Below are 11,740 nucleotides of genomic sequence, written 5' to 3'. Positions count from 1 at the left end.
AAAACCAAGCTGGAATTGACTGTTTTAAATTCATATGGACGGGTAGGCACCTGTGTCCTCTTTCAGGGGACACTCTATGGAACTTCCTTCCTATCTTTTGTGCCCTTATCACGATCCACAGATCTTTTGGTAACAAAACCTTAAAAATCAACTCTTTCTGGCCTGATCTTTTGCTCTCTCAATCGAAGCCAACTACCAAGAAATCAATGCATTACAGTGAGTGTTAGGAAGACTACTCTTCATTCATTTACTCATTTCTTCGTTCATTGAATTTCATTAACTATCATAAGTAGAAGACCATTGTTAAAGAGAAAACCATATAAGTATTAAGAAAAGGATCATTACAGGAAGCCCATATGAGGTAGAAACAGTAGAGTTAATCACACAAGTAGTGTAATATGAAGTACATGGAAGCTGATATGACAAAGGCCATAGAAGCAAAACCATACGAGGAAGACCATATGTGATGGACTGTATGAGAAAAGTCATATGACGAGGGCTATGTGAGATAAACCATTAGATGAGAACGTTTTCAGGAAGACCACATTAGGAAAATCATATCATACCAGGAGGACCATATCAGAAAAAGAATACAAGAAAGACCATATGTTGTAGATCACACATGTAGTTCCATGGAAAAAGGATGGCATAAGAAATACAACGGTACCACACAAGGAGGAGTTTGACATGAGCAAGCCCACAGGAGGAAGTTCTTATACCATATGTTAGAGACCGCACAAGTAGTGTCAAGGGCAGGGGCGTAACCATGGGGGGCTTTTAAAGGCTGGGCCAGCCGATATTGACCTTTGTACCCCCTCCACCAAATAACTCAGTTTCAGTTTATCTAAACAAATTTCATTTACACTTAAACACATACAGTATCACATAAATACATGCTGGAGTTCAGAAGGTGAATGAGCAATACAAATGCCTTTTTTATCTTGTTACATATGCTGCACTGTTCAAAGACAGAGCTTAAATGTCAAGCTATGCCTTCTGACAAATTGCTGCTTATTCTTCTAAGGGAGGATGTTGCTAACTTTTCTTCCTCTGCCTGTAAAGTGAGTGAATTTTGTAAAGTGAACTGTGTGACAATCTCCCTGGAGTACAGACAGGGCCTCTAGAATTATGTGTCAAGGAAGGCCCAAATTATGTGTCTAGGTTGCCTAAATTATGAGGTAAGAAACCACAATTATGCATATTACTTCATTTATTGTGTCAATTTTACACTTTAGCACTATCTGGATAAAAGGATTCTATGCATAAGTACCAGTTCCACATTCAAATACTATAAGTAACTAAAAGATGATGAGTCAGTCTTTGCACATGTTGCAGTGTTTTAGTAACTTTTGATCCACTTGAACTTGAAATATTTTGTTTTGTTTTGTTAAAATCTGGACATTAAGCAGCAGATGATGGATTATGTGGCAAATGTAGCAAATTCATAATCATGCAGAAAACACTGCAGACACAAAATCCTATAACTCCAGTGGCCCTGTGTACAGGAAGCATGAAAGGAAAGACGGTACAATGTCAATATGTTTTCCATGCACCAAAAAATGTAAATACCTATAAATGAACTGTATAAATAGGTTAACATATATCAACTTTGAAAGCACAAATGGAGCACATTTTGTTTGAAATTCTGAATTGTGGTGGAAACAAAGATTTTAACAGGATTAAAGCAGATCTTAGAGATGCACAAATTATAAATATGCTATTGTATCGTAATGTAGCATTTGTATAGCTCTTACTACTCTTAAAGGTGGAACATAAGTGTTTGCGTACATGTGCAACAAGCTCAATCATAGAGGGTGGTGAATGCTTGGAGGGGTGTTGTCTTTGTTTTTTTGTAATCCTATTTGGGAGAGTGTTTCCAGCAAACAAATGTTGAGTGTGGAAGCTGGACATCCAACACCTGAGGTACCACTGTGGTATGGAGCACTCAGCATAATTTCTTTTTTTCAAAAGAACACAATGAGCTTTGCATTTGACAAAGCTTGAACAGGTTAGAAAATGCGCAAGGTTGTGAGTCATCCTACTGTACAACTTTTCACCCCTCTACTTTAAATTGCATATATTTGATACCGTTTGAATTGGATTGAGGAAACTTGATTGAGTGTGCTTTAACTTAAAAGAGATGCATTCCTTCACATAGATTCCAATGTGGGCACCCTGCATATTGAAAGCTGAATATTTATGGCAGAAAATATTGAGGACAGATTATCAAATCTAAAATATTAGTAGGTAAATATAAACGTTCAATAACTTTCTCCACATCTATATGCCTACCCAAGATATTTATTTTCAAGGTATGTAGAAGTGAAGTAAGGAATAATACATTTAAACTTTCCTAAACGAACTTACCTTTCAATATTCTGTTGTCAATACTATTCTACCACAACAATCTGGGGGTTGATATTTAGTAGGAGGCCGGTATTTGGGAAAAAACAAATCAACAAAGCACAGCTTTAAGGTTTGTTCATAGGTGAAGGCCATGACCCTCCTACTTCTGGCTACTGCCTGAGCAGTAACTGGCAAGGAGGATGGCATGAGCAAGCCCATGGGAGGACGTTATTACACCAAATGATGGAGGCCACACAAGTAGCACCATACAAGGAGGATGGCATTAGCAAGCCCTTGGGAGAATGTTTTACAGCATATGTTGAAAACCACACAAGTATACCATAGAAGGAGGAGGTTCACCTGAGGAAACCCATGGTAGGAGGTTCTTAAGAAGAATATTGCATGAAAGAGTACATGAGAAGTACCATACAAAGAGCAGGATCACATGAGGAAGATCATATGAGGAAGACTATCTGTGAATGTTCACTACAGAAAGACCCTATGAGGTAGACCATTTGAAAGGGCTAATTTAGGACGACCATATTAGAAAGACCCACATGACTAGCACCAACAAGGAGGATCATATGAGGAAGTGAAAATGAGGGCGACTAAATGAGAAAGATCACTTAACTAGTACCATACAAGGAAGCAGATGACACAAGGAAAACCATACGATGAGGATCAATGATAATGCCATGTTTTTCACTTTTCTTCCAAACGAAATGTATGCACATTTTCTCAACATGGCCTTTACTTCCCTCATTCAATTTTCATAAACTCATCTACCTGAATTTTGATTAAGCTGAAAAAATGTTTAGAAGCATGCAACGTATTTCCTTATACATTTACATCACAATGTCAAGCCCTAGTTGAATGCATGCCCATGCTTCTACTGCCATCAGGTGGCCAACCCTATAGGATTTGTCATGCAAGGTCTGTGGCATTCTGTACTTGTTGATTGTTGAAACAATGTGCAGACCAAATATTTTGCAGTTGTTAAACCTGCAATTCACAAAATCACAAGCTTTACAATTACAAATTGCAAAGTTTCAATGTACAAATAGTACATTATGGTTCTCAAATTAGTCCCTGTGATTCAGGTTTGTGTCGATCTGTCAAGGGGGGCACAAAAAAGGATTGGGAGTCTAGGGAAGTTTACTCTCTATTACAGAAAAAATATCTGAATGGAATTATACCGAATGTTGTAAAAAGTTTGAAATTTACGGAGAAAGCATGCTTTTTTGTTATTTTGCTTTACTCTCCTTGTCACAATTTTAATCTTGTCATGCTGTATCGTCCTGGTGATTGCAGTCTATGCTTTGCTATCTTAAAAGCAGTTGCTTTTTAAAAGCATTGTTGAAACTTATACTGCCTCTATTTGTCATTGTGTATGTGAGCCCAATGTAACTGAGAGAAACAGATGAGACCTGAGTGACCACGGTTTCCCTGAAAAATCAATCATGTCATGCGCTCGGCTGCCCAATCATCCAGCCCTTGGGTGGAGATGAGGCACTGCTAGTTAGCCAGAGCAAAACCTGGATTGGAGCGACAGGTGTCACCTGTAGTGGATCAGAATCAGTCTCCCACACCGCAGGCGATTCTGCTGCTCAAAATACAGTAGAACAATGTGAGCCTACGCGTCACTTTAAATCTTCTTGTTGTTTTTGAGAAATGCGCATTTTAAAAAGTATCAGGTGGGCATGGAAGAGTTAATGCTGAAATATGTTTGAGATATCTTGACTGTTGCTGTGCAGACACCCTCTTATGACCTTTTGAATTGAATGGGTGGCACTTGAGGACTCAGTCCCTGAGTCTTTTAAAAAACAATGGCCACATAAAGGGGCAGGATGGATACCATCTGAACCCAGGTCGATGTGTATGGGGGTGGTCATGAAGAAATTGTGGCACATGTGGTGAGTTGAGCACAGGTGCTAGCATGACGGCATATGCAGTAGGCAGTTGGACACCGGCTTGGGGATGGGTTTTGCTTAACTGAAGCCTATGCCCTGCCACAACTCCTGCTACATATAGCCTTCAACCATGCACAGAAGGGGTTTGACACCCACTGAGGTGAGGTGTAATTCCTGACCAGAAGTCTAGCACGTGGGCAATCCCCTCGTGAAAGGCTGAAGACTATGCACAGTTATTGTCTCCAGGAGTTGGATGCCCACAGGATGGTGGGTACAGGGCCATGCCGGACGTTGGGCACCACCAGGGGATGAGTGCATGGGGAAATTGGGTGCAGATAAACAAGAGTTAAAGTTATAATATACTTAGGTGCTGAACTGAGATAACATTTAGAAAATGAAAAAAGTTATAGTTTAGTAATCTAATCCCATCACATACTGATATTGACCTCATAAATGACATCTCTCATGACATGTTATATTACATAATTTATTACATCATTGCTGACACAGCAAATGACATAATTGATGACATCACTGTTGACTACCATCCTCATGATACTGCTATTCACAATGCTCCATAAGCCCTTACATCATTTTATAAAAGAAAGATATTGATAAAGACTAATCAGTCATCTACTGCATAGAGTTACTCTGTATTCAAGTGTGGAAAGTTATATGGTGCACTGTTACTGAACCTGGACATTTTAATTGTAAGTAGCACTGCATGTCAAATAACAAAGAGTGTGTGTACTAGATGTGGGTTGCAGAGGAGTGTTTTAGAGTAGGTTGTAGTTTTAAAAATGTATGGGCATGCCCCATGTTGTAATTCAGTGGTACATACACATTCAATGTAACAAAGAACATTTATAAAGTGGGGAGGTATAATTCCAGATTTTTCCTGAACATTTTAAGACATTCCATATTTTTGACTAATGTAGAATGTGGAGGTACCCACTTAGATTTGTTTCACATCACACTGGAACTGTAAGCATAGCACCGAAGTTATATGCCATCATACTAATCTCAGGAACGGATGCAATGCACTTTGCCAAACTATAAAAAGTTGACCCTAGTGCCTTGACTTGGAATTTATGGGTCATGTGGAGTCTTTAAAGACTTATCCTGTTAAAGTGAATACATTATACACTATTTTTAGAGAGTTGTCAATGTTTAAATAGGGGGTGACACCATTAAAGTCTACAGAGGCAGCATGTTTGTTACCAGCAGAAAGAGACGTGCATCCATTGAATGTGACTTGACAGATATCCAATTTGCCCTGCACGTGGCCAAAGGTGCTTTCCATTATCACTTGACTGATGGTAGAAAACTGGGCATGTGCACCTTGTTGTAATATCTCAAGTACATAAATCCTAAGGGAAATTTTCACAATACCTTGATGATTGCATTAGTGATGTCATCAGTAATGTCAATTAACATGTCATGAGTGACATAGGAAGTGAGGTCATAAGCAGTACATCTCAGAATAGCAAGTTAAAGTTACTTATTGTAATTATAACTGGTGAATTTTAGTGTGTATTTAATTTTTAAACTTCATTTCCGCATCTATCTAAAATGTTTCTTTAAATCTTGCCCTTGGCACTGTGTAGGTATGGTTCAGCTATACTTAACACTTTTTCCAATACTTTTTGACCACCAGAATGATGTTTCCTCAAGATACGGCCATAGCAAAAAAGGTTAAGGGGGTGAAAAAGCCAACGTTGAATACTATATGACATTTTGCCAAAAGATGGAGCAATAACCACTAAACTAATTTATACCAAACTTATCATGAGCATAGAACTTTACTCAGAAATTGTTCTTTTCTTGATTTGTTGTAAATCCAGCATGAGCGGGATCGAAAGAGTTAATACTTTTGTACATCTTGTCATTGAATAGCCACGTGTTAATTTTCTTATGATGCCATTGGCACCATTTGACGAATATGCCTGATTTTTTTAACCATTTACAACATTCAGATTACTATTGGGATATTTGAATTTGTGCAGATTTGTAACAGGGGGAGTCATTAAGAGGAAGGGCAAAAAAGTGGTGGAAGCTAGGAAGGATTAGTTTTGTAATATTATGACAACTTTTGTGCCAATCCATAATGGAGGGCACTGCTGAAAATGTTAATCTTTTGAGCTGTTTGATCATATTATGTCAAATGTGTTAGCACTTGATACCTAGTGCAGATGCCCTAGATTTTGTGAAGATCCCATAGAAGGACAAAGCTAAGGGGTTAGGGTCAAAACATAAGGTAATGAGCACATTTACCATCATTTTAACACTTGTAAGTTCTGACAGATCCACCAAGGGATGGTGAATTAAAAGGAGGAGTGCAAAAATTGCTGCTTTGATAGAGCCTTTGGCAATCTTTGATGAATTTGCAAAAACTTTGACATAAGAGTGAAAGATTTTATTTGTGATTGGTATGTCACTTTGTTTTGTACCAATCCATGAAAGGGGCAAATTTAATGGGGACTTTACAATCTTCAGTTGCTTATCTTTTAACACTGTTTAATGAATCTGCGTCAAATTTATGAGGCCAGCAATTAGCGTGTTGCTCCCAGTTCAGAGAATTTCATGTGTTGTGTTGATCCAATGGGGATAGCTAAAAAAGGGTGAAAATGTTTTTTATTTACTAATAATTTTGGAATTCTGGTATGGATCTGCATAACGCTTGACAGACTTAGCATGATTAGCCTATTCTTCATTTTCTCAATTTCATGCAGTCCCATCAGCCGGAGGAATTTCAAGGAAGGGGTATTGAAAAAGTCATCATCTGCTAATCAGTTATGGCATGGTTTGATGAATCCACACAAAAATTGACAGACATTTAGCGGGTTTAGCTTACTGTAGATAATAACAAATTCTGAACAGATCTGTAGATAATAAGTAAGGGAATAATTAGAGTTGTATTCACTAACAAATGTGGTGTTTTGCAATAAATCTGCAAGAAATTTGGCATACAGCATATCGAGGCCAGTTCAAGACCAGGCATGCTCTTCAACCACCCCCATGACTCACAGCCAAAGGTGTTTGGGCACAGCGCAGAATGAGCATCCAGCAGGCCATGCACAGCAGACGCTGGGCAGCCACAGTGTGTTGGTCCCAGGGCCCGGCATGTGACCACAGTGTGAGCGCAGCTTGGGCTGTGAGATCACAGCTGGTTGGCAGCTGGGCCAGACTGCAGGCTCAAGGGCATGCCCATTGAAGGTTGGCAAGTAAGTAAATCGTAAAAATAAATAATTTAGGGCCATATGTACGAAATCTTTTTCCCATAGACACAGAATTGGCCCTTAGTTCTCTGTAAAAAACACTGTTAAACTGCGAGCTACAGTTCTGACTAAAACCCTTTAAACCGCGGAAATATGTATGCATATATATTCACTATCAGTTATGTGGTGAACTTTGCTGTGATGGCAATCTGTTCTTTCACAAGGAGCACATCCACGCACAAAGTAGATCCCTTCACTGCAATTACTATTCTTGTTTTGTCTTTTTAAGACCGAAAGAAAACCTTTGCTCTTAGAGAGTGTTTTCATTTTATGTTGGCAAGTGTCTATGTACCAGTTCCCACAGCACTGTTACAAGGCTTCTTATCACATGCTTGTGTTTCTTACATAATTCCTTTTAAATGAAAGCATCTAGAATAGCTGCTCATGTGTGCTGTGCATCTGCATGCATGGGCTCCCAGCTTTTGATTTTTTTAAAAATAAAAACAATCCATTCAATGATAGCTACCTCTGTACTATGCCCCTGCATTGGCATCCATCTTATAAAGTTTTCACCATTCAACTCATTCAAAGATGAACACCTAAATGTGTGCATACGGACACTTAGGCAACCAACTCTGAATTGTGTTCACTAAAGACAAACATTGGATAATGGCCTCGTGTGCATGCGACAGTGCGGCAGTGTCACTCCACCCCTTAGATGTAGGCATGGTACCACATCACTACAGTTCTCCTAATACCAAACTCAGAAGCCCTACAGCATGCTGGATGTTGTAGCACTACAACATGGGAATCTGCATCTTGTGGGTGCGCAGGGACATCTTAAGGATTTTGGGGCCCTGTGCCAAATGTATTTTGGGGGGCCCTGTACAGAACAGTTTTGAATGTATGTTCCAATTTCAGCTCTTTCATGCCCTCTTTGGCCAGGACACTGACAGTGCACGGGCACTGGTCAAAATTCTAAATGTGTTCACATCTAATATTCAGGGACAGTGAGGTGTGTTTTCAATGTTGTAACACAGCAGCAGCTCACTATCTTTACTGCGAATAACCTCTGTGACACCCTCAGATTTCTTATGCCTGAGGTCTTTTTTAATCTGAAAGAAACTTTTTTATGGATGTTGCATGAGACACAAACACATTTCTCTGCAAAATGTCTGTCTGTGACTCTCACACATCACCCACATGAAAATAAATAAGAGGATCTGTTTAAGGATTATATAAGGTCATCAGGGCAAGTCTTTCTGCAGAACAGAGCTGGCTCTATCAAGGTCCCCCTGAAAGGCTGTGGCTCTTGGCTAGAAACCACTTTGCCCAGGCCTTAAATCGTCTCTGTGTCAGCGAATTGAAAAAAAAAATAGCGCCTTGCTTTGTTTACTACATGGTTCCTGCCAATGATGTCACTGGCCACACTTGTACTGAAAAAGCCCTGTTTGTGTGACGCCAAACACAATTTAACATTGCTCTAAGCCAAAGAAGAGCGAATGGAGCAGAGTCAAATTTGTATTTGAAGCACACTTTCGAGTTCAAGTCGCTACTCATAGACAACATGTGCTTTGTTAAACATATTGTGTAGAGAAATTAATTAATTTCCTTTTTGCAAATAGATTGGGCCTATTTGTATTTGGAGGTCGACCTCCACACAGAGCCAGGTCGTGGCACTTTGTGTGACCTTTGCCCAGTTTACTTTCCATAGAGTCCTACCTGTACCTGCACAGTTGCTGCCTGCTTAAACCCAAGTTGCTCTTAACATCGGTGGTGTGGTGCTACATAACGCTTGCGTTAACTTTTCGCACTAAGGGCTAGATTTACAAGGCCCTTGCGCCTACTTGCACCACACTAGCATCATTTGTTTACGCTATTGTGGCATATTCACAAAGTTGCGCAATGGTTGCAACATAAGCCCTTGGGCCACATTATGCCTGCACCAGGCAAAATGCATGCAAGGGGGGCGTTCCCACACAGGGAGGCCACAACAAATTGGTGTGAATTCTACAAGTAACCTATGGTCCTCCCTAGTGCTTGCTGCACTGGTGCCATAAATTATGGCGCTAATCCAGCAAACCCCCACAATAGCGTCATGAATTGTAATGCTATTGTGGAAACGATCTCCATGGTGAGCCGTATTCTAAATATGGTGCAGACATGGGCCCTCATTATGACCCTGGCGGTCTCCTGACCGCCAGGGCCATGATGGCGCTTTCAGCGCCAACAGGCTGGTGGTGAAGACCGCCACATTGTGAGTGTGGTGGGTTAGCCTCTGCCAACCCGCCACATCCCCACTCATACCACCAGGGCAGTTGGATCCACCGGGCCAGAGATGAACATCCCCGATCGGGTGGTCGAATGAAGGCCGCTGGCGGCATTTTGAGCCAGCTTTCCACCAGGGTTTCAGCAGCAGTAGCACCGCCACAAAAAACCCTGGCGAAAAGGCTACCAGTGACAGGGAATTTTTTCCATGTCACCGGCAGACGACTCCCCACCCAGCTAGCACAATACCCACCCTCCATACCAGGACCCCCCCACCCTTCCTTCAGGTACAGCACCCCCCTCCCCACATACATGCACATGCACACAGACACCCACTTGCACCCCACATACACTCATTCACCAACACATACATGCACATGCACACGGACACCCACATGCACCCCACATTCACCAACACCGACATACACACATTCACTCACATGCATCTATACACGCATTCACTTCAACATTCATACACGCATTCAACCAAGCATGCACACACCCATACACACACGCAGACCTACACCCACTCACACACACACACACAATACCCACCACCTTCCCACCCCCAACCTCTGTCAGACGCCTGACTTACCTTATCCGGCAAGGAGGTCGTCCGGCAGGGAACGGGAATGGGCGCTTCCACTGCCGGCAGCGCCCTGTCATCACGACACCGCCAGGCCATATTTCTGCTCATAATATGATTGGTGGAGTCCTTCTGGTAGGTTGGGGCCAGGGGTGGAACCGCCCATGCGCCTCCACCCACCCGCACGACTACTGCAGGATTTCCACCCACAATTTGGCAGAAATCCTGCAGTACTCGTAATATGGTGGGCAGAAGACCGCCAGCACTGGTGGTCTGCTGGCACCCGCGGCTTTGGCGGTCTCTCAAAAAGACAGCCAAAGTCATAATGAGACCCCAGAAAAGTGTCGCATCAAGACTGATGTGCCACTTTCTTGCATATTTACAAGCCCATAGCACCACCTTGTGCCGCCATAGCGTCACTGATTTTTATGCTAAGGCGGTGCTAAGGTGGCTTTTCCCCTGTCCCGTGATTACAAAATGGGCAATGCTTGCACTGCACCACTTTGCAACCCCTTGTACCACATTATGCCTGCACCAGGCATAATGTATGCAAGGGGGGGAGTTCCCCTGCAGAGAGGCCCACAAAAATGGTGCAGTGAAAAGTAAAACATTCCGCTGTGCCATTTTTTCCGTCATTTTTAATGCATTCTCAGAGCAGGTGTTAAAATGACGCACCCATTGAAATCAATGGGCCTCCCTGTGCTTTACTGACTGGCATCAATATTTTTGTCGCTAGTGTAGCAAGTGCCACAATAGCGTAAACATTTTTGATACTATTATTCTAATGACCACCATTGTGCGCCATATTGTAAATACGGCACAACCATGGTGTAGTTAGGTGGCGGTAGGGGAACACGAGAATAGTGGTGCATCGGGACTGGTGCGCCACTTTCTTGTAAATATGCCCCTAAGTATTCTCCCATACTGTTCCAATTATTGCACAGTGCTTGGTGAAAGTGCTATAGAATTTCCACAAAGAGATACATGAAACCTCAGTGTATGTTATGAACTCACGTAGTAGGTTCCTTAAAGGAGAGATGCTGAAGAAGAAAAGAAAAACTATTTCTCGGGGTTATTATAAAAGAATTGACAAAAATTTAACAATCAAATCAATATGGACGAAATATAAGAAAAAAGGTTCATTTTTAACTAAATGTAAATGAAGTTTCAGATGCTTTTGCGAACGCCGCCTGACCTTTGAAAATCAACACATGTTTTAAGCTTCTCCTGGACGTTCTTTATTACTGCATAATTTACATCAAAGATGGATATATAATGAGAAATGGAACATATAGCTGTTCACTTCCTTCTTTTAGAGGTTAATTAATGTGTAGTTTAATCACTTAACATCGCTCGAATGTCACTCTCAATCTTAAAAGAAATGCTAAGTTTATTTTGGATATTTTCATATT

The sequence above is a fragment of the Pleurodeles waltl genome, chromosome 1_2, assembly GCF_031143425.1.
Source record: "Pleurodeles waltl isolate 20211129_DDA chromosome 1_2, aPleWal1.hap1.20221129, whole genome shotgun sequence".
Taxonomy (NCBI): domain Eukaryota; kingdom Metazoa; phylum Chordata; class Amphibia; order Caudata; family Salamandridae; genus Pleurodeles; species Pleurodeles waltl.
Note: the sequence above shows the minus strand (reverse complement) of the source record.